This window comes from Cynoglossus semilaevis, chromosome 11 (assembly GCF_000523025.1).
Source record: "Cynoglossus semilaevis isolate Cse_v1.0 chromosome 11, Cse_v1.0, whole genome shotgun sequence".
Taxonomy (NCBI): domain Eukaryota; kingdom Metazoa; phylum Chordata; class Actinopteri; order Pleuronectiformes; family Cynoglossidae; genus Cynoglossus; species Cynoglossus semilaevis.
Genome location: NC_024317.1, coordinates 14310949 through 14330749, shown reverse-complemented (window position 1 = coordinate 14330749; position 19801 = coordinate 14310949).

The following is a 19801-nucleotide window of genomic DNA, read 5'->3' as shown; positions in this document are numbered from 1 at the left end:
AAGTCTTTAGTTCATATTTAAGGCAATATCCTTCTAAGATGTTCTAACAAAGAGTAAAAAGAACTGGAATTTTGTTTTTACTTTGTTCTCGATGATTTCATATTATTGATTAAATGCTTTACTTCTGTCTTATGTCTGAAAACGTGAGAAATGAACAGTGAACTCCGTGGCTGCGGCACTGGTCATTTCTCACATAAGGCGTCATCATGACACAGTAAGGAACACATTTTATAGAATCGATTCAGACGTTGTTTTCTTTTCTGTGCGCTTCCTCCTCTTCTTAGATCTACCGTGATAACTAACTTCACTGTCTTCAGCACCGTGCCAATACCTTTATTATAGGTCCATCTTCCCGTTCCCGTGTGCACATGCGCAGTAAGAATAAATACTCAGCGAATATTCCTAAGTCCTAAAATGTCTTTTAATCACATTCAGTTAAAATATACATGAAATGAGTAAAATCACCCCCCCCCCCCCCAAAAAAAAAAAAAAATACTACTGTACAAATACTTGGATTTGTTTGTTTTCCTGAATGAAATTGGCGAATCCTTGGATTTGTTTGTTTTCTTGAATGAATCCATTGATCCCACTACTGCGTCATCCACAGCAGATCTGCAACATCTCGGGAACACAAACGCATTTAACGCAGGGTGTAAGTTCAGTTAACTGTCAGCAGAGGGTAGTGTTTGACTAAAGACGGTGGTAACAATGCAGTCACATAATTCACCCTGACGTGTTGTCAGGAGTCTTCAGACTACTTTATCCACTAAGAACCACCTCCCCATACAAAAGTCCATAAAGAAAACCACCGATTTGATCTCACAGAGACACGGCAGCAGCTGGTGCGCTGTAAATGTCCTGAGAGCACAAAGCAGTAAAGTCTAAGTCTGTGATAGAATCAAAAATACAGTGATCTCTGACATAAAACTGCTAAGTTTTATGTCAGAGAACTTCTACACCGATGTCCATGAAGAAAATGACTCACATTACTCACTGTTCACAGGGATACAGGCGCTTCTGGTCCATTGCTGCCTCTTCTGGTCAGTTTATGAATGTCAATTAAGGACATTAACATCTGATATTCAATATGCCAGTATCGTCCAAACACTTCATTTCTGATCCTGATATCAATCGATTCCATTATGGCGTTGCAGTGGTGGACTGGTGGTTAAGGAAGTTACGCGCCCCCTGCTCACTAAGGTGATAGGTTAAAGGAGTGTTCCTCAATTATTCTCTGCCATGCCCCCCCTGGAGGACAGTAGTAGGACAGTTTTCTCCTTGGGATAGATAGCATCATACTGCTTTCTTGACCTGACTGCCACTGTCAGCTGATTTATTAAACCCCTGTCTAAAATTCCCAACCCTGCAATTCCCACAGAGGGAAGTGCATTTATCACAGGGTATTTATTATCTCAGTTACAGGAAGCAAACTTTTGGGGTTACAAGTCAAAAGTTGTTGATTTTTTTTTTTTTACAAAACATTTTCAGTTAAAGGCTGCGTGCATTTGTGTAGAAATAAAAGTCATCATTTGAAAGGTTATAAAACAAAAAGACAGAAAAACAAAGGAGGCACAAAGGATTATTTATCTGTCTGAACAGGTGGGAAACAAATGGAAATATAAGGAAAAAATCATCTCCAAACACAGCGGTTGAGAAAACAAATTACAGAAATGTCAACACGTCAAAACAAAAACAAGAAAGATTTAAAGAGAACAAGGAACAAAGAGAAGGTAAATCACAGCAGAGCAGGAACTGGAGGAGGAAAAAAGAATTTATTTGTCATGTCTGAGGAAACAGGATTCATTGACGATAACAACCAGATAAAAATGGTTTTAGAAAATTACTCAGCTGAAAGGTGTGTGTGTGTGTGGGGGGGGGGGGGGGGGTACACCCCAAACACACGGTCTGGTTTAGTACTGCCAACCTAATGCGTCCTAGTTTAATTTTGGAATAATGTAGATGTCAAAAAGATAGCACGTGTTATACCCGTTTCACTACGGCACAACCTACAGGAAATCATAGGAAAATAAGGTCAAATATCCATCAAACACAGTGAGGGCTCTGGAAAAATATCACATTTAAAAAAGCCAATAAAAAACGTCATAACACACAAAAATAATACACATATTTAAAGAAATCAAAAACGAAAGCTAGGAGATAAAAGTGTGTCCAGAAATGTCCAGAAATGGAAAAGGATTAAATACTGAAACTGAGTTTGAATGTTTCAAAACAACACGTAACCAGAAGCAGAGCTAAAGAAGCTGAGGGGAAATAATTCTGTAGAATCTAAGTGTGATCAGAGATCAAACAGAGGAGATCCTCAGATGTTTGTTGCTGATTACTCTCATTTTTGAAGCTTTATGAACTCATTATTTCTCCTTCAAAGATGTGACGCGACTGCACACGTGTTGACTGTCTGCTGGTCTTTGTGACGCAGATCAACTCTTTCAGGTTGTGCAGGAAGCAGAACCAGGTGGAAGAGCCTTGTTTTTGATGCTTTAATGTTAAAGCTCTCTTATCTCTAGCTTCTTAAGACCTGACGATGTCTGAGTCGTTACAGCTCATGCATCTAATCGAGCATGTTTTTTAAACATATCATTTGGTGAATTTTCAATGTCAATGGACTCAAGAGGAAAGATTAGCATAACTGCTAACAACTACCGTAGCTGCGTTAACTGCTAAAGGTACCATTGAAGGCATGAAATATGATATATACCAATACAGTCTACTTTAGCTACATGCTTTTACAGCTTTACTTTTACTGCTGATCATAGCGAACAAACCAATACCAGATGAGCTAGCCGTTATCACCTTTGTTTGTTCTGTTGATGGAATTTTATAAATCAACCATTGTAATGCTGTCCAGACACTTTAACATGACACTAATACACAAATACCAATAGCTAACAACTAGCTCATTACAACTAGCTCACTCATTATGTCTCACCAAATGCTGTAGCTAGTATGTAGCTGCCTGTAGCTTCTAGATGTTTTTCCTTTTTATATTTACATATAAACTTTAAACGTTTTCTTTAGCAATATTACAATTTTTCCAGCAGTTGCAATCGTTTGCTTCCCATCTAAAAGTCTTAAAGTTAGTCATTGACTTTAAATGGACATTGAGGCCTGGCTGTCCTAGTTAGTCTTCCTGGACTTTTAGTTGTCTCTACTGACCACTAGCACCGCTAACAACAGCTTCTGACTGCTTAAAATACCTGACTCCTGGTTCGTAGCTCTTTGACTTGTGCATTCATTCCAGTGGTTGGACTCTTTGGTTCAGTCAGTGCACTGATGGCTGTGCACTCACCTCCACCTGAAGTTTTTTTTTCTTCCTCCTGTATTTGTCCGCTACTTTCCCCCTGACCTCATGTTGAGCCCAAGACCCAGAGCTCATTTTAACCCAGACCCAGGCTCAGCCTCGGCCCTGCAGAGACACAGCAGTAAGTAATTGAAAAGGCAGCGGTGATGGCAGACGGGGGGCCATTTTTCAACCTGAAGGGCAGAGTTCGAAACCTTTGTTTTGACAGAAACAGTCTTTGAATGAGACTCTGGTCCCTGCTGGCTGGAGGTGCAGCACTACAGTGGCCAACCGAGGGGAATAAAAGAAAAAATGTCATTTTAGTGGATCAATACAGTCTTGGAAAAGTCAGAGAGCAGAAAATGGTGAAAGGACTTTTTGAGGAGCTGTTGAGGCAGTGCTACATTAATGTAGTCACAAAGAACAATCTGCCTCCTGTAAATCAGACACTTTCAGAGTCTCAATTTTAAATTCTACGATGGCTACATGCCGCCCCCAGGTGAATGCAATATGTGCCTTTTGTAGCAAAGGTTTTTTCAGTGAAAACATGGTGTCAGCCTGGGAACAAATTTCACAGTTGAAATCAATGAAGTTAAAAGTATGGGCAGCTTCTCCTCCCTCTGTATTTGAACATTTGTGGGGTTTCCTGAACACTTCCAGCCAGCTGCTTACAGCCTGCTGCAGATTATAAGGATTTATAATGGATTTGTTCTAATACATTTGTTCTAATGACTGCTGCTGTTAGCTTTTAACACTCCTCTGAGCCGCTCTCAAACCCATTTCCAGGTACTTTAGCCAGAGCTCATTATCATTAAAGATATTATTTCCATTGCATCCTCTCTGCTCAGGAGAAGGAGCTCAACATCATTTCTTCTCCTCGGTTCACTTTTGTCTGCAGTCGTCCTGCTTCAACCAGAGGATTTATTATTATATGACAGTTTTATCTTCACCCCTGCTGAGATGGACTTTGTCAACCCTAAAGCCCTTACTGCTGACTTGATGGACTTTGTCAACCCTAAAGCCCTTGGAGCACATCTGGAGGAGCTTCCAGCCCAGAGCTTAAAACTACATTTGAATTAATACAAAATAGATTTTTGTAACAGGCCAGGATGGCTGGAAATGTTAAAAATCCTAAAATGGACCGTTGTAATGGAGGCACCATTCAACTTTCCAGTGTGTTATTTTGCGACTTCACTAATTCATTACTGCTTGTTTGAGCGACACAATGGTGACCACGGGGGGCAGCAGTGAACCAGCAGTTGCTGCGTCCTGTGAGGTAAGAACAGTGTTTTTCTCCATGGACTTTGGTGTGGAGGTAGAGTGACAGATAATAACTTGTCAGTTTGTCTTAAGACATAAGAAAATGAAAACGAGAAAACGAAGGTTTGAGGTGAAGATAGCAGAGAGTGGACTCTCTGGACTGAGGTGACACTTTGGAATGAATTTTTAACCGAGCTGAGAGCAGGGCTGATAGTGTGGGTGGAAGAGAGAAGGTGCTGACAGCAGCTGTCACCTCTCATCTGTGAGAGGAGGAGGAGGGAGGACGGACAACAGACGTGAAGAAACACAGGTGGAGGAAGGTGAGGTTTATGGCCCCCCCGTACCCCCACCCCCACCCCCTTAGCTCTGGAGATGTTAGATGCTCACTTTGTTTAAGCTGACTGTTTGACAGCAGAGCACAGACAAACAGCAGATGTGTCTATAGTCTGGATCAAACTGGTGAAAACATCAGTCGGATCCAGAGGCAGTGGTGAGACTGAGACCAGCAGCACAGAGACACAGGTTTCAGATGAGACGAGGAAGAGGGTTTCTGACTGAGGAGGTGATTAGACTATGAACAAATACATATATACATATATACAAACACACATACAAATCCATGCACACACACACACACACACATACGCAGTTGAATACATTTTGCAGACAACTCCTCTGGATGATAAATAAAGGACTTCTTATTCTTAAATACACACACATGTCCATGCAAATACACACATGCACGAATGCACACATATACACAAGCCCGTACGCCCCCTGGTGGCCAACATTGACATTAAATCCTCCCTTCCCTCTGTTTCTCCACATTCCTGGACTCTGTCGTGTCCCTGGAGCTCTTCATCACCTCCTCACCCTCTCCTTCTCCTCTGTCCGATTCTCAGATTCTTTCCTTCCTCTCTGCCTCTCCCACTCTATTTGCTTTTCATTTCATTCCATGCCTGTTTTTGTCCCACAGCCCCTCCATTCCAGCAGAGGGGGACATTCCAGTCTTAGCAGAGGCGACAACAGTGTCCTACTGTGTGGGTAAAGGCCACATCAACAACAGAGGGCTTTGTGGAAGAACTTTCCAGAAGATGCTGAGACCAAAGACGCCAACAACGAGACCAGAGACGGACGGGTGACAAACATTCAGGAAGGAAAAAATGATGATGATGTTTTTGTTTGGAATTCTTTGTTCACGGCCTGATGTGAACCACATCATTGTAGAGCAGAAATAAATCATGTGGTCGTGAACGTGACGTTTCCGGCGTCTGCTCTTCACCTGGTGGTCAATAATGAACCTTCAAAAAAGCAGAGACGAGAAGGGAAAAACAAGTTCTACTTTTTCCAAATGCAAACCTATAAGTGTATGTGTATTTAAGTTGAATTCAAATGTATTTTTTAGAAAATCTGACCTCACGACAACTTTTGTTTTTGGTTTTGACACTCGCTGTTTTTGACTGTATTTCAGTTATGTTGATATATTTTTGTTTATCTTTTGTGGGGTTTTTTTTTGGTGCTCTCCAATTCTGATTTGAATAATTAGGCCAAAGTTAAATGATCCTGGCTAATGCTGACTGTATCAATACTATATGCTAACCTTAAGCTGTGTGATATGTTCAGCTACCCTCCTTCAATGTGCGTGTGTTTGTTTTGCTGGTGTTTGTTTTTGCTTTAATGATCCTTCATATAAACACAGAAATCTGTTTCCAATAGTCGCTGTTAAAACCTGCAGCATCACACTTCTGTGTGTGTGTGTGTGTGTGTGTGTGTGTGTGTGTGTGTGTGTGTTTGGTGTTGAGTGTAACGACCCATTTCCCTGCTGAAATATATGCAGGCCCAATGCCATCACATAAAGCGGCGAATAGAGCTTATAAAAACGAGCGTGCTCACACACACACACACACACACACACACACACACACACACACAGGGTGATAGAGGGTGTGTTATTACATTTTAACAGGACTTTAATTGAATATCTGCTGCTGTTTCTGTTTCGTTCCTGTCTCCACTCTAACCTTTTTTTTTTTTTTCAAATAAACTGTGATCACACTGTGATTGACAGTCTTTACAAAGTCACTCTGTTCCACTGCTGTTCTCTGACTCCATCCTCCGGAACCTTCTCTTTGTGTCTGTTTACGACTGTCTGAGCAACATCTGCGTCTCTTTCTTTCTCTGCTGATTCATTTGTCCGTCCATCCTTTCATCTCGGACCGTCCGGTGAGGGTCACAAGAAGCGATGGATTCAATCCCAGCCGTCATCAAGGCTGAGTCAAAGGTCACACTGTGACCCACCAGTAAGGTGGTGGTCAGTTAGCCAAAACCTAAACCACAGTATCAACAGAAGCAGACATTAAGCTAATAGCCACTAATAGCTAACAACAGCGAAACAATGATGCTAAAATGACCTTACAGTCTCTGGAACATAGGAGTGGTAAACACACACACACACACACACACACACACACACACTTCCTCTCTGACAGAACTGTTGTGTGACCTTTACACTGAACTCTCTCAGCACTTAAAAACTCTGGCTCAATCTCTGACACAAAGCAGCAGCTGGAGACAAACTTGCAGGACGTTGGCGTTCGATTCCTGTCTGCAGGCGCTGACCTTTCCCTGGTGTGTTAGCATGCTCACGCAGCCACAGCCACTGCTGCAGGTTTCGGATCAGCTGAAATCAACTCGAGTAAAATGAACTGTAAGTTTCTGTTAGTTTTCAGATTCAAACGTTATTATAATTCTATATTATCATCTTTTATTTTCACCATGTTTTTTTCCACCTGTAAACTTTAAAACCGATCAAACAGGGCACCTGCAGACACAATCGGTGCCTCCTGACTCCAGAGCTCCTGTCTGAACCCTGACCTCCTTAAAACCCATCTGTGAGGTCCTTCTTGGAGGATTTGCCTCATTTTCTGTTCTGCTCATTTTTCCAGGTCACGGTCGTAGAAGTGATTAGAACAGAAGACTTAAGAAAACCCCAGAGTGAAGATCACCTCTGAGCAGATTAGGTCTTTAAGGTGAAGCATCAGAGCAGGACTAGCTGTGTTTCACATGATCTCACCTCACTGTGGTCTTCAGAGAACACGTCAGCTGACGTGTTCGCTGAAGAGATGCAGGACCCAAGCCAGGTCTGAAGACATCACCTCATGTTTCTTTACTCCAGGTTTTTCATGTGTGTCTGATGAAGAGAGGATCGCACAGCCTGAGGTCTGATTATATTAAAGTAAAGGTATATGCTGTGATACTAATTCATACATTTAATAATTGTACCTATAGTAATGATGTTATTATAAGAGTAGATATGATAATAACTATTATTAATTGTTATAATAATAACAGTAATAATGTTAAATATTATTATTATGTATTTATATTTTTTTCTTCTGCTGCTGATTACCTCTGTTTGTGGTGGAGGAACTTTGACAGAAGAAACATCAAATAGAAGTCTCTTTAACTGCACAGTAAATGAATCCGACTGTTAATTAGCGATAGATTCAAGTGGGTGGAAAAATCTCTACAGAGTTGAAAACGGTTTGTTGTTCACCCTGCAGGAGACAAACTCTGTCCAGACTGGACCAGGACATACTGACTCAACCTGAGGCTCCTTCGTCAAAGACACTTTTGACCGCTCTCCATTCAATACAATATACTGTAGGTAGTGGTTCCATAGTGTAGCGGTTAGCACGCTTGCCTCCTGGGTTTGATTCCCAGAGGAACCACATACTTGATAAGGTTGATCGTCCTCTGTAAGTCGCTTTGGATAAAAGCGTCTGCTAAAAGTAAAAACACAGATGCATTGAGAAAATGTCTAGCCTTTGGATCACTGCTGCCTCCTGTGGTCACTTTGTGTAGACCAAAGACTAAAAGATTACACGTTAACTTAGTCCAGTTGAGCTTAAATCACCATTTTTGTGCATGGACTTCACTACAGGAGGAGTGGTTGGAAACTTTAAGTCCAAAACTTTTAAATAAAAAGAAATAGATATCATATTATTGAAAAAAAAAAAACTTTCTTAATAAGAAAAGTAAAATATTTTATATGTCACGTTACTTTAGTCAAACTAATAGCTATAGCTAGATTCACCTCAATGATACACACTGACCACATGAGGCAGCAGTGAAGCAGCAGCTCTTGAATCACTGATTTTGTGAGTGGATTAGAAAACCCACAGGTCTATTCAAACCGGCTGTCTCACAGCAGGACTGCCTTCAAACTTTCCTATGAATATAGTTAGCCTCAGTGAGAGCCTCAGGCGCAGGTGCACCGTTCATTCTGACTCTAGAGGGCAGTGACTGTGAAAATGCACCTCTGCATTGAGGTTAAAGGTCTTTTCTATTTGTCCAGGTGTCACCAGGCTGTGGTGGAGGTGTTGACGATGTTTCAGGCAGATGCAGCAAACACACGGGGCAAATTTGTGTGAGTGGTATTTGAGCTGATGTAAAGAGGAGCAGCAGCCAGACTCACGCTGACATTTAGAGAGTCAAATAAATCCACACACAGTGTTAGGATCCAGAGTGTGGATTTATATTAAATACACTGAGCCAGGGCTCAACACACCAGGGAGGGAGGCAGGGATACGATGACGACAGGATGGAGATGGAGCAGGAGTCGGCCAGAGAGGAGACACAGGAAACACACAGGGGAAATTAAGATGTCGTGTTGATCTTTTGTACGTTCCCGTCTCTCTGCAGACCGCTCCCTGTGGGAGGACATTTCACAGTTTTTCTCTTTTATCTGAGTCTCGTTGTTTATCCAAGTAAAACAGCTGATATTTGAGCAGTGATTTGAGTCGGTTGCTAAACTGTAGCAGTTCCTCAAAGTTCTGGGCAGAGTCCGAAATCAGCTGAGGAACTAAAGAACGTGTGTGGAGTTAGACAAAAGTACCTTTTGTTAGTCCAGCATTTTAGTAACGCTGTTACTAAAGACAGACAAAGTGTGATATCTGCTGAAGAAATCATAAACCATCTTGGCTGATTTAGCTACAAGATTTTAAAGAAGCCAACAAATTGCAAAAGCAGTGATAATATTTACCCAAACGTTTTTCTAAATTTCAGAATAAATTGATAATGGCAAATAAACCAGATAGTTTTACAAAAAAAAAAATTGGCTCATGAAATACTGCAGGGATAACGGGATAAAACAGTGGTTCATCCACAGCTACCCTCAACACTATGTTCAAATGTGTCAAGAATTCCTTATTTCAAATTTAATTGAGTTACACAAACTGACCACAGGAGGCAGCGGTGGACCAGCAGCTTCTAAATTTCGCAATTTTCTCGATGGAGAGTCAGCCCAGTCACGTTTTCTTCTGGTGTTTGATTCCCTCCCCTGAGAGGAGGACGGGGTGGTTGAAGTCATACTGGGGCACATTTACATGTTAATGAATTTCTGGCGTTAATGACGTGGCCCTGTGACACCTGGGCCGCTGACCCTTTGACCTTCACTCTGTGGGCAGGATCTCTTCTAAGGTCCGTCTCTGCAGCTTTGTCCCTTTTTTATTTCCCTATAAATTTTAATGACGTGTTGAAACTCAATCTTTTTCTTGGTTTAATCATTTTCTGTGACTGACTTTTAAAGTACAATCATTTCACTGTGTATAATCCATCTGAAATACAACCGCCCGTCAGAAAATACAGGAATAAATCAGCAGGAGGTGAAAACGTGTCTGCAGCTCAGGTGTCCGCAGCAGCTGAGCCTCGTCGACTCTCAGCTCAGATCAACGAGCAGGAAACAAGAGAAGGATGAGAAAACTTTCAAAGAGCTGCTGACCCGCTATGGCTAACCTGTGACTGGTTAAGCTAATTTGTACGTAACCAGTACAGTACTGTTGTTGTCTAATAATTGTAATGCCAATGTTGCCAATATTTACAAAATATTTGTCAGATTTTTGCACATTCTGCCCTGGTTATTATTATGCTAATCATTAGCATTTTCCTGTTTGTAGACGATGTTTACGTGACGGCTCATCAAACACCATCACAGCAGGAGTTTACACTTAACTTAAATAACATCACAAAAACCAAACACACACACACACACACATAACCCACCCAGTTCTTCCCTTATTTTCACAGACTCCTGACCCGTGAGACAAATGAGACGAGTGACCTGGAAACAAAAACAGGAAATAGAATTTGGACGAGGGAAAAGGTGAGTCAGCCAGGGACAGGAATGCGCCGGAACGCCGTGGAAATAATGTCACGGGTCACAGGTCAAGGCCTCGGGGCTGAGGCTCGTGATAAAAACCACAGTGCAACACAAAATGAGTTGAAGCAGAAAAGGTTTACGGCCAGTCATGTGAAGACAGGAGATGGTGGACAGCACACTGAGACAGGTGTGGGAAAATGTCTTTTAGAAAAGGGTTTTGTCACAGAAAGGTAAGGACAAGATTTCACTAAAAGAAAAAATGAAAAGTTTAAATGAAACCAAAATAAAGGTTCACGCTGCTTTAAAGCTTCTGTTATAATTTACATTAACATGTTCACACACACACACACACACACACACACAGTGACCATGACTATAAATGGACATGCTAATCAGAGTTAGCATGATTTGAATTGGTTTACAGTACGGGGTAATCAAACGCTGTTATGTTTCTCTGCAGCTTCATAAAAACCACAGTGTGTTTAATGAAGCTGTGGATCAGTGTGTGAGCAGGACGAAGAACAGCAGCAGGAACATCAAACATTTCCAGGCAGTGAGCTGTGAACAGCCAACGCTGGTCATTACAGATGCTGGAGTGGACCAGAGGGGGCAGTAATGTCCCATCAGGTCAGACATGTGGAGTTTTATTACCAAACAAGAGTTGGAACAGGACCTGCCCACTGTTCAGTGCTGTGATGGCACCTGATGGAGACCATCACAGGGGTGAGTGAGGGGCTGATGCCAGGCTTTCATGACATCAAATAACTTTAAACAGTGAAACGCCACAAAAAACAAAAGGAAAGGAAGGAAAGTGAACTCACAGCTCACCACTGCACACGACCAACTGTGACCTCTGACCTCTGCTGTTAACCCATCACCAAAGTGAACAGTGGGCAGCTTTAAGGACCAGGGGAGCAGTGTGTGGGGGGACGGTGGTGGACTCAAACCTGAAACCTTCCAGACACAAGTCCACTTCCTCAAGCACCAAGCCACCACTGCCCCGTCCATCCTCCTCCTAAACCTCTGCTCAGATTTACCTCAGTGACACAGACTGGCCACAGGAGGCAGCAGTGGACCAGCAGCTGGCTGTGGAAGAGTGTGTTTTCCTGATGAAAATAGGAATCTACAATAATAAATATCAGTCACTTGTTGTCAGAGCAGAAAGAGTCAATCTGCCCTGCCCTCAAACCTCTCCTCCAGTTCAGCCGCAGACGACATCAGTTGTGAAGAATCTCTATCAGGACACACACACACACACACACACACACACACACACACACACATCACTGGCATTAACTCCGCAAACAGAACACGTACGATCCGTCCTGCAGGGTCACCGTCGACTGATAACACGATTATCTTCAGAAGCTCAGCGATCACAGCGACCTAAAGTCTGAGTCACGCAGACACTGGTCCGTGGTCCAAGTACACAGAGAATACAGAGAATACACGCTACTATATATTTATATTTATATAGTCATATACAGTGTACATGTCCTTCTTTGGGCTATAGCCACTAACAACCCAGGCTACAGTATCACCCTAACGCTGATGCACACACTACAGCCCAGTAGGTGGCAGTAATGCTTTGGAAATAAAATGGATATTAAAATAACAGCATGAGTACAAACAAATATTCACTGTACATACAACACTTCATACTGTACCTACACATACCATGCAAACACAGTACAAACACAGTACATCCATACACACAACATATTAACACAGACACACACTCGTACAGTACACCATTTATAAACACACACACACACACACAGACAGAGAGTATACACAGGTGCACTACATCCACAAACACAAACACAAACCTCCAAGTTGTTTTTAAAACTTTTCTCAAAACTCTTCCACACAGCAGAACCCTGTACTTTGGTCGGTTCCACTGAGCTGATGGTCAGGGATCACAACTGTGGTCCAGTTCAATCATTTAGAGACTGAGATTTGGTAAAGATACCAGAGTGGCCCAGCAGAGATGAAGGAACTAGATGTTCCTGGGCTCTCCTTGAACTCTATTGGGCCACAGAGACTGTATCTCAGTGTGGTACCGATCAGTGTCAGAACTGTCCAGCTTCAAGCAGGAACCGACTCAATATCATGGATCCCCGCTGCAAAGAACGGGGCGGGATGGAGACGCTGGAAAAATGGCTTATTGATGAATCGCAGCTTTATCACACACACCCACACACACACACACACACACACAGACACAGACACAGATGATGGTGATGTTGTTGATGAAGCTCCGTATCTGACGGTAACAGTGATAATAGAACATCAGCCTCAATGTTTTTATTCACACCAGTGTGAAATTTGATTTTCATGAAGCAGAGATTTATTCACTGCTGCTGCTGCTGCTGCTGCTGCTGCTGCTGCTGCTGCTGCTGCTGCTGCTCAGTGTTGTATCTTCATCACACACTGAAGAAAAAAAATCCCTGTGTGCTGTGAAACAGATGCAGACGACAAATCAACCCAGCAGGAAATACTGCTGTGAGTATTCCTGGGCAGTAACCTGAGACCACAGTGGCTAATATTCATTTGGTTTTTCATACTCATTTGATACGATGTGGATGAAACTAACGAGGCAAGATGAACAATGAATGAAGACAAAACGCAGAGAAAAGGCTAAAAGAAAAAATAGAAAAATAAATACATTATTAAATGTGTGCAAAGACTACAAAGACTACAAAGACTACAAAGTTAGAAGACAAATGTGGCTAACACTTGAAGCTAAAAGTTTACTTATGATAGAAAACAATTTGGTGATAGCAAACTGAAAGTGAAAGGTAAATTAAGGGATAACTTAAGAGGAGCCCAGATCAACAAAGTCATCTAGATGTTAGCTTAAGTGACAGGCAATGTTTAGCCAAAGGACAGAGAGTTGCCATTTAAATTCAGACGAATCAAACATCAGGATAAAATATCTAAAATAAATAATATAAAACAAATTGTTGCCAAACATAAACGAAAACCGTCACTTTTGCTCAAGAGTGGAGAAAAACACAGAAATATAGATAAATAAAAGAAGCCAAGTGATGACGAACCTTGAGCAGAGAATTAGCTTAGTTAGCAAAGCCATTGCTAATTAAAGAGGTGTGTGAGTGCGTACAGCTGCTGCGGTTCCATCGGCAGTAAATTTTCTCCACAGCGCTGACGATGAAAATGTTTTCTCCGAATCAACAACAGATGTGATGATGAATGATTGATTTCATTCGCTTCATCTGTTTTCTCATGTGACCACTCACGGCGAAGGGGGAGTGACACCGACAGAAAGTGAGAGAGGGTTGACACGTCGAAATGCCAGTGTCAGTCCTAGTAAACCATCTTAGCTCAGTTACTAATGAGTCTTAACTCTGACACCAGGGCTTTGGAGCCGAGGTTGAAGATGTTAGCACATTCTAGTGCTAGTGAAAAACAAACGGTATAATATACAGAACACTTGACCTAACTGCCTTCTAGCCCACTGCTGCCCCCTGTGGTCAGATTGTGTCACTGTGAGTAATTCTTTAATTTGGGAAGGTAAAATTTGAGCTGTTGTTTTAAAATAACATGGGAAAAATAAGGAAGATGAAAATCATATACAGTGAAGGAACTGTATGTTCCTGGGTTCTCCTTGACCACGACTGGACCAAAAAAACTGGGGTATGATCTGTGTCAGAACTTTTCAGAGTGCAAAAACTTTATAACTCTATAGCCCTGCTGCAGAGAGCAGAGTGACAGAGTGTATGTTTAGAACACTCCACCTAACATAAGTCCGTAGAGAAAACCAGGAGCCTTTGCCCTCTGCTGCCTCCTGTGGCCACTTTGTGTCACTGAGGTATCATGTGAAAACTCTTTTGGATTTGAACACTGTCATCTGGTCTACGATGAGCTCCTGTAGCCAACATTATGCTACCTTTTTTAGACATTTATTGAAGTTAGCCCTGGCTGCGGCTTTATTTCCATGAAACGTTCAAGTCCCAGGCCTTATTAAACTAATGAAGAACAAAATGGATGAAGGCCTCTGGAGCAGCACCTTCTGCACACACACACACACACTCCTCAGAAGAACATTGTTGTGGGCTCACTGAGGCCTGTGGTGCCTCTGGTTCTGCTCTAACCTGTTTGTGACATTGAGAATGTAAACAGTATGTAAATCAGTGCTGTGATCTCAGTCGGTGGTGGGTTTTATTACTGCTTACAGACCAGAATAATCACTTTAGCTGTGACACTGGTTTCCATGTGGATCAGTGGATTTTCATATTCATACAGAACAGATCAGGGAGCCGGGGAGAGCAGATACAAAACTAATACAAATGCATTCTAATTTTACTATTAGCATGATAATAGAGTTCAGCAGGAACACACGCGGGTCCTGCTGCTGTTGTTGCTGCTGCTACTCAGTGTAAAAAAGGCAGTTCAGCGAATGGATGCTTTGTTCCAATAAAAAAATAAATAAACAAGGTTTAAAAAGAAAACTGGTGGTGATAAAAAACGCCTCTCCTCCACCCCACTGCTGCCTCTTGTGGTCAACTGGAGTCACTAAGGTAAATCTAGACAAAGGAATTCAAACAGCGATGTCACAGAATAACATGTTTGAACTTGATGATGGAGTGGATCATCAACTGTGTGTTTGTGAGTTCAAACCACTGATTTTCTCTATGGACTTTGGTCTGGGAGCTAAAGTCACTGATGTTTGATGAAGAAGAGCTACAGTTTGACAAGAAAGTTTGGGCCTCAGCCCAAATTCAGCAGAATAACGCAACACAAAATGTGAGATGAGAAATAAACCCAGAAAGTTTCATCAGGACTGTGTGTGTGTGTGTCTGTGTGTGTGTGTTGTGTTGTGACAGCTGCAAAGACGTTTTTAATGGAGACGTTTGCAGTAAATAATGAGCCGAGCAGCAGCAGCAGCATCATCAGCAGCCTGAGCAACAGCAAAATTTCACAAGGGCATCAGCAAGTGTGACAATATCAGCAGCAGCTTTGGCAACAGCAGTAGCATTAGCAATAGCAGTGCATCACAGCAGCTTTATCAATAACATCAGCAGCAGCAAAGTAAGCAATAACATTTAGCAGCAGCAGCAGCAGTTCCTTTAGCAGCAGCAGCAGCAGCAGTTGCATCAGCAGCATCAGCAGCAGCAGCGGGATACTTTGACTCAGAATTTATTTACGAGTGGCTCATAAATCATCAGCCAGTTCAACATTTCTTCCAAACCCATTTTGACAGTGTAAATGTCACCACAGTCCTGGGTGAATCACTGAGTCAACAACAGCTCACACTCTGACTATACATTTATACTCAAATACTTCTTAACCTGATACTTCAGGAGGAAATTCCTGTAAACACACAGGGCCAAGAGGTCAGGAATCTTAGTTTCCTATTGTCTAAGAATCAGTTGTTAGACAGACAACATATAGTTAAAATAGATATTTTAAGAAAATGTTCGCACATGTGTTTTTACCCCAAACGTACTTGATATTAATCAAAACAAGCTAAAAGTTTGCACTGCACCTTTAGCAAAAAAGTGGGTCATTTTAATTCAATTCAAGCAAAAATATGTGAATATTTGTTGATGATTTTATCTCATCATCAGGACATTTTCAGCATCAAATGATTTTAGTGATTTTAGCTAACAGGTACACATGACTGATAATCAAAAAAAACAAAAAAAAACACTCACTCTGCCGCACCAAAGTCAGTGACATCAGTGATTTTAGCTAACAGGTACACATGAGCGGCTGACGCAACGCTGCCCCCCTGCTGTCAGTTCTGATTTTTTTTCTATAGACTTTGAGGCAATAATGGTAGTTAATCAAGTGAAGTGTATTTGTAGTGGTTTTAAGAGACAAAACAAAATGATTCCATTGGTTCCAAACAGAAAAACATTGATTTGATCCCATTGGAACACGACTGTTGTTGATCCACCGCTAAGGTAAACTGGGTTATATTTTGACTTTCTAGCTGGAAATATTTTTTCAATAACCTCAGTGACATAAACTGACCACAGGAGGCAGCAGTGGGCCAGAAGCTCCTTTGGTCTTTCTACCTAAACACCAACGATTTTATTTCATTGAATTAAATGATTTATTTATATTCATTTATATTTTCTGCTCCCTCTGGAACACGAGCTTTGTCTCCTTCTTTCTGGGCATCCTGCCCACACCTCCTCACTCCTTCTTTCCTCACTCCTCTCAGTTCAACAACACTCTTTTTAAAAAAAAAATCTTTAATTAAGTTTCCTCCTCTGGAGATTCATCCTCTTATCTCTGTCTCTGAGCTCAGTCACAACACCACCTCAAATAAACCCCCCAACCCTCTCTCCTCTCTCCTGAGTCTCTCCTTCAGGAGCTCTCTCCTCTCCTCTCTTCTGATTGGTCCAGAGCAGGTGTTCTTTTCTTTAACCGCTACAGCTCCAAACCTGCTCCCACTTATTCATATATTTATATATTCAGATAACACAATCATATATTTATATTTGTCTACAAATGCTACATAAAAACAATGAAAACCCAGGGTGAAACCTCATGAAGAAACCATAAAGAAATAGAAAAAGAACATAAGATAACAAAATACTTAAAAGCACCTTCAACATAAATGATCTACAGAACAACAATAACAGTGTGTCATCAACAGTTTAAAGTTCAGGGGAAAAGAAGATTTCTAGACTGGATAAAAAAATATTTAGTATCCATTTGTCCTAGAAGAAGCTAAATGTCAGCAAACATGACTCAAGGTCAGCCAGATAAACGAATGGAAGGAAAGTGAACTCCTTGTCGTTGTGACACAGCTCACCACTGCAACCAAACACAACCAACTGTGACCTCTGACCTCTGCTTTAACCCATCACCAAAGTGAACAGTGGGCAGCTTTAAGGACCAGGGGAGCAGTGTGGGGGGACGGGGCCATGTTTAGAGCACCTCAGTGGTGACTTGGCAGCTGGTGGACTAGAACCTGAAGACTTCTGGACCCAAGTCCACTTAACCACTAAGCCACCACTGCCCCAGTCAGTCAAAATAGAATTTGTTAATAACGTTATTTGTTTATTTTGCCTCGAAATGCTGTTATCGTATCACTTGTGTGTGATAATTAGCATGCTAGCGGCTTAGTTGTTGCAGTCAGCAGGTGCAGTGTTTTGATAAACACAAATTATTTGTTTGTCTGTTTTTTTTTCACATACAACCTTTTCATAAATGATTGTAAATGTGAGTGAAATCCAATTCCAAACTTACATTTTTACCGTTGACAATCAGAGCTGCTTCACAGGTCCAACAAACAGGAAAAACAACAACAGGAAGTCATTTCATTCAGAGGAAGTGATGTCATGAAGAGTAAAAATAAAATTGTCTGATGTATAGCAAAGACATTTATACGTTATAGTACAAATAAAAGAAGGAAACCACCTTTTATTAATGTTTCTAACTAACGTTGGGTAGGTAGCTGAAACTCTCACAATGTTTGACTTGACTCTCTATATTTTACTCAAATTAAATAAACTTCATGATACTGAGGATGTAGGAGGGAAGAGAGAATAAAGTATTTTATTTACCACACCGATGCAGCTCTGTTAGCTAAGCTAGGACCAGGAGCAGTGAGTTCTAAAGGAACGCTAAATCATCAACAGTTTTGCTTCATTAGCTGGTAATGCTAACCATGAATAGCTTCATTAGCTTTTTAAACTCATAATGTTTGTTTAACCTCAGGTAAAATATAACTAAATGTTAGCCAGGGAGTAAAAAGCACCTGTGGTTCTCTGGATTTTCCTCTTCCATCAGTCAACAGACTGTCACTCACTGAGAGCCACAGACTTCTGCCGTGGTCTGACTCGGTGAAGGCTCTGTGGGTTCTGATGCAGTTCTATCAGCTGTGTGGCTCTAAGATCTGCTCCTTCTCTTCCACACTGCCTCTCAGTCTCATCTTTATTCCACTCAATGTGTTGATGTTGATGTGGCGGCAGCAGCAGCAGCAGCAGCAGCAGCAGCAGCAGCAGCAGCAGAAGAACAAATGTGATGTGCGGTGACGCGAGCAGAGCTAACCGACCTCCTGATGCCTTTTACTAATGTTTATAGAAGCTCAGTCCCAGCGCTGCTCGTGCTCCTTAAACAGGGCCAACACCGACGAGACAAAGCCAGACACGATGGCAGGCAACTGAAACGTCTTCATGTAGACACCACAGGGTGTAAGCTGGTACTGCAGCTATGTTTAACACTAAGGGCAGCTAACGTTTAGTTGAGTTAATTATAATAGAAATTGACGAGTATAGTAATTTCTACTGAAACTATGTTCTGAGTTTTTTTGGCTTTTAGATCTGTTCTTAAAATTGGGACTTTGTATTTAAGTGTGACTAATATGTATACATATATCTTTATATATGTATACATATACAGTATGTACTGTATATATGTATAAAAAAACGAAATGTTCACAAATCTCATTTACCCATACGTACAGGTTATTTCTTGCAATTAACTTATTTAATTTATTTTTACTGTTTTTTTCTACTTAGGTTAGAAAATGCCTACATTTATAATATATAAAGTGTTATATTCTGCAAAAAACCACGATAGAGTGAAAAATCTGCAATACATTTAAAATATTAAAATGTACTGAGATACAGCAAGGGACGGCTATATATATATGTACATATATACTGTATATATACTCCCACTGACACGTCAGTGAACATCTGAGCCTCAGCTGTTCAGTTTGTGAACATCGTTTTCTGCAGATGGCTTTTTCCCTGCAGCTCTTGGGTCTGAGATTGTCTGAGGTTTTATTGCAGTAAAACCTCTTGAAGAAACATCTCAGTTGGAGGAAAGTGTCTCTGTGCTCCCGCAGTTGATGAGTGAATATTTGAAAACAGGCCCCTCTAATGACTCCTTCGCTGCAGTCATTTTAGATTTCTTTGTTTCCTCAGAAACGATTCCTCTGACACCAAGTGCAGGTTGAATGAATGTCGGCGCTTCCACCAAAATACTCCCAAAATAAAAATCAGCTGCTGTGCTGCCATAAAAAACAGAGATCAGATTCTGGACCATCATGTGTGCTTCACGATAAAATATCCTGCAGAGGAGAGCGTAACAATGTA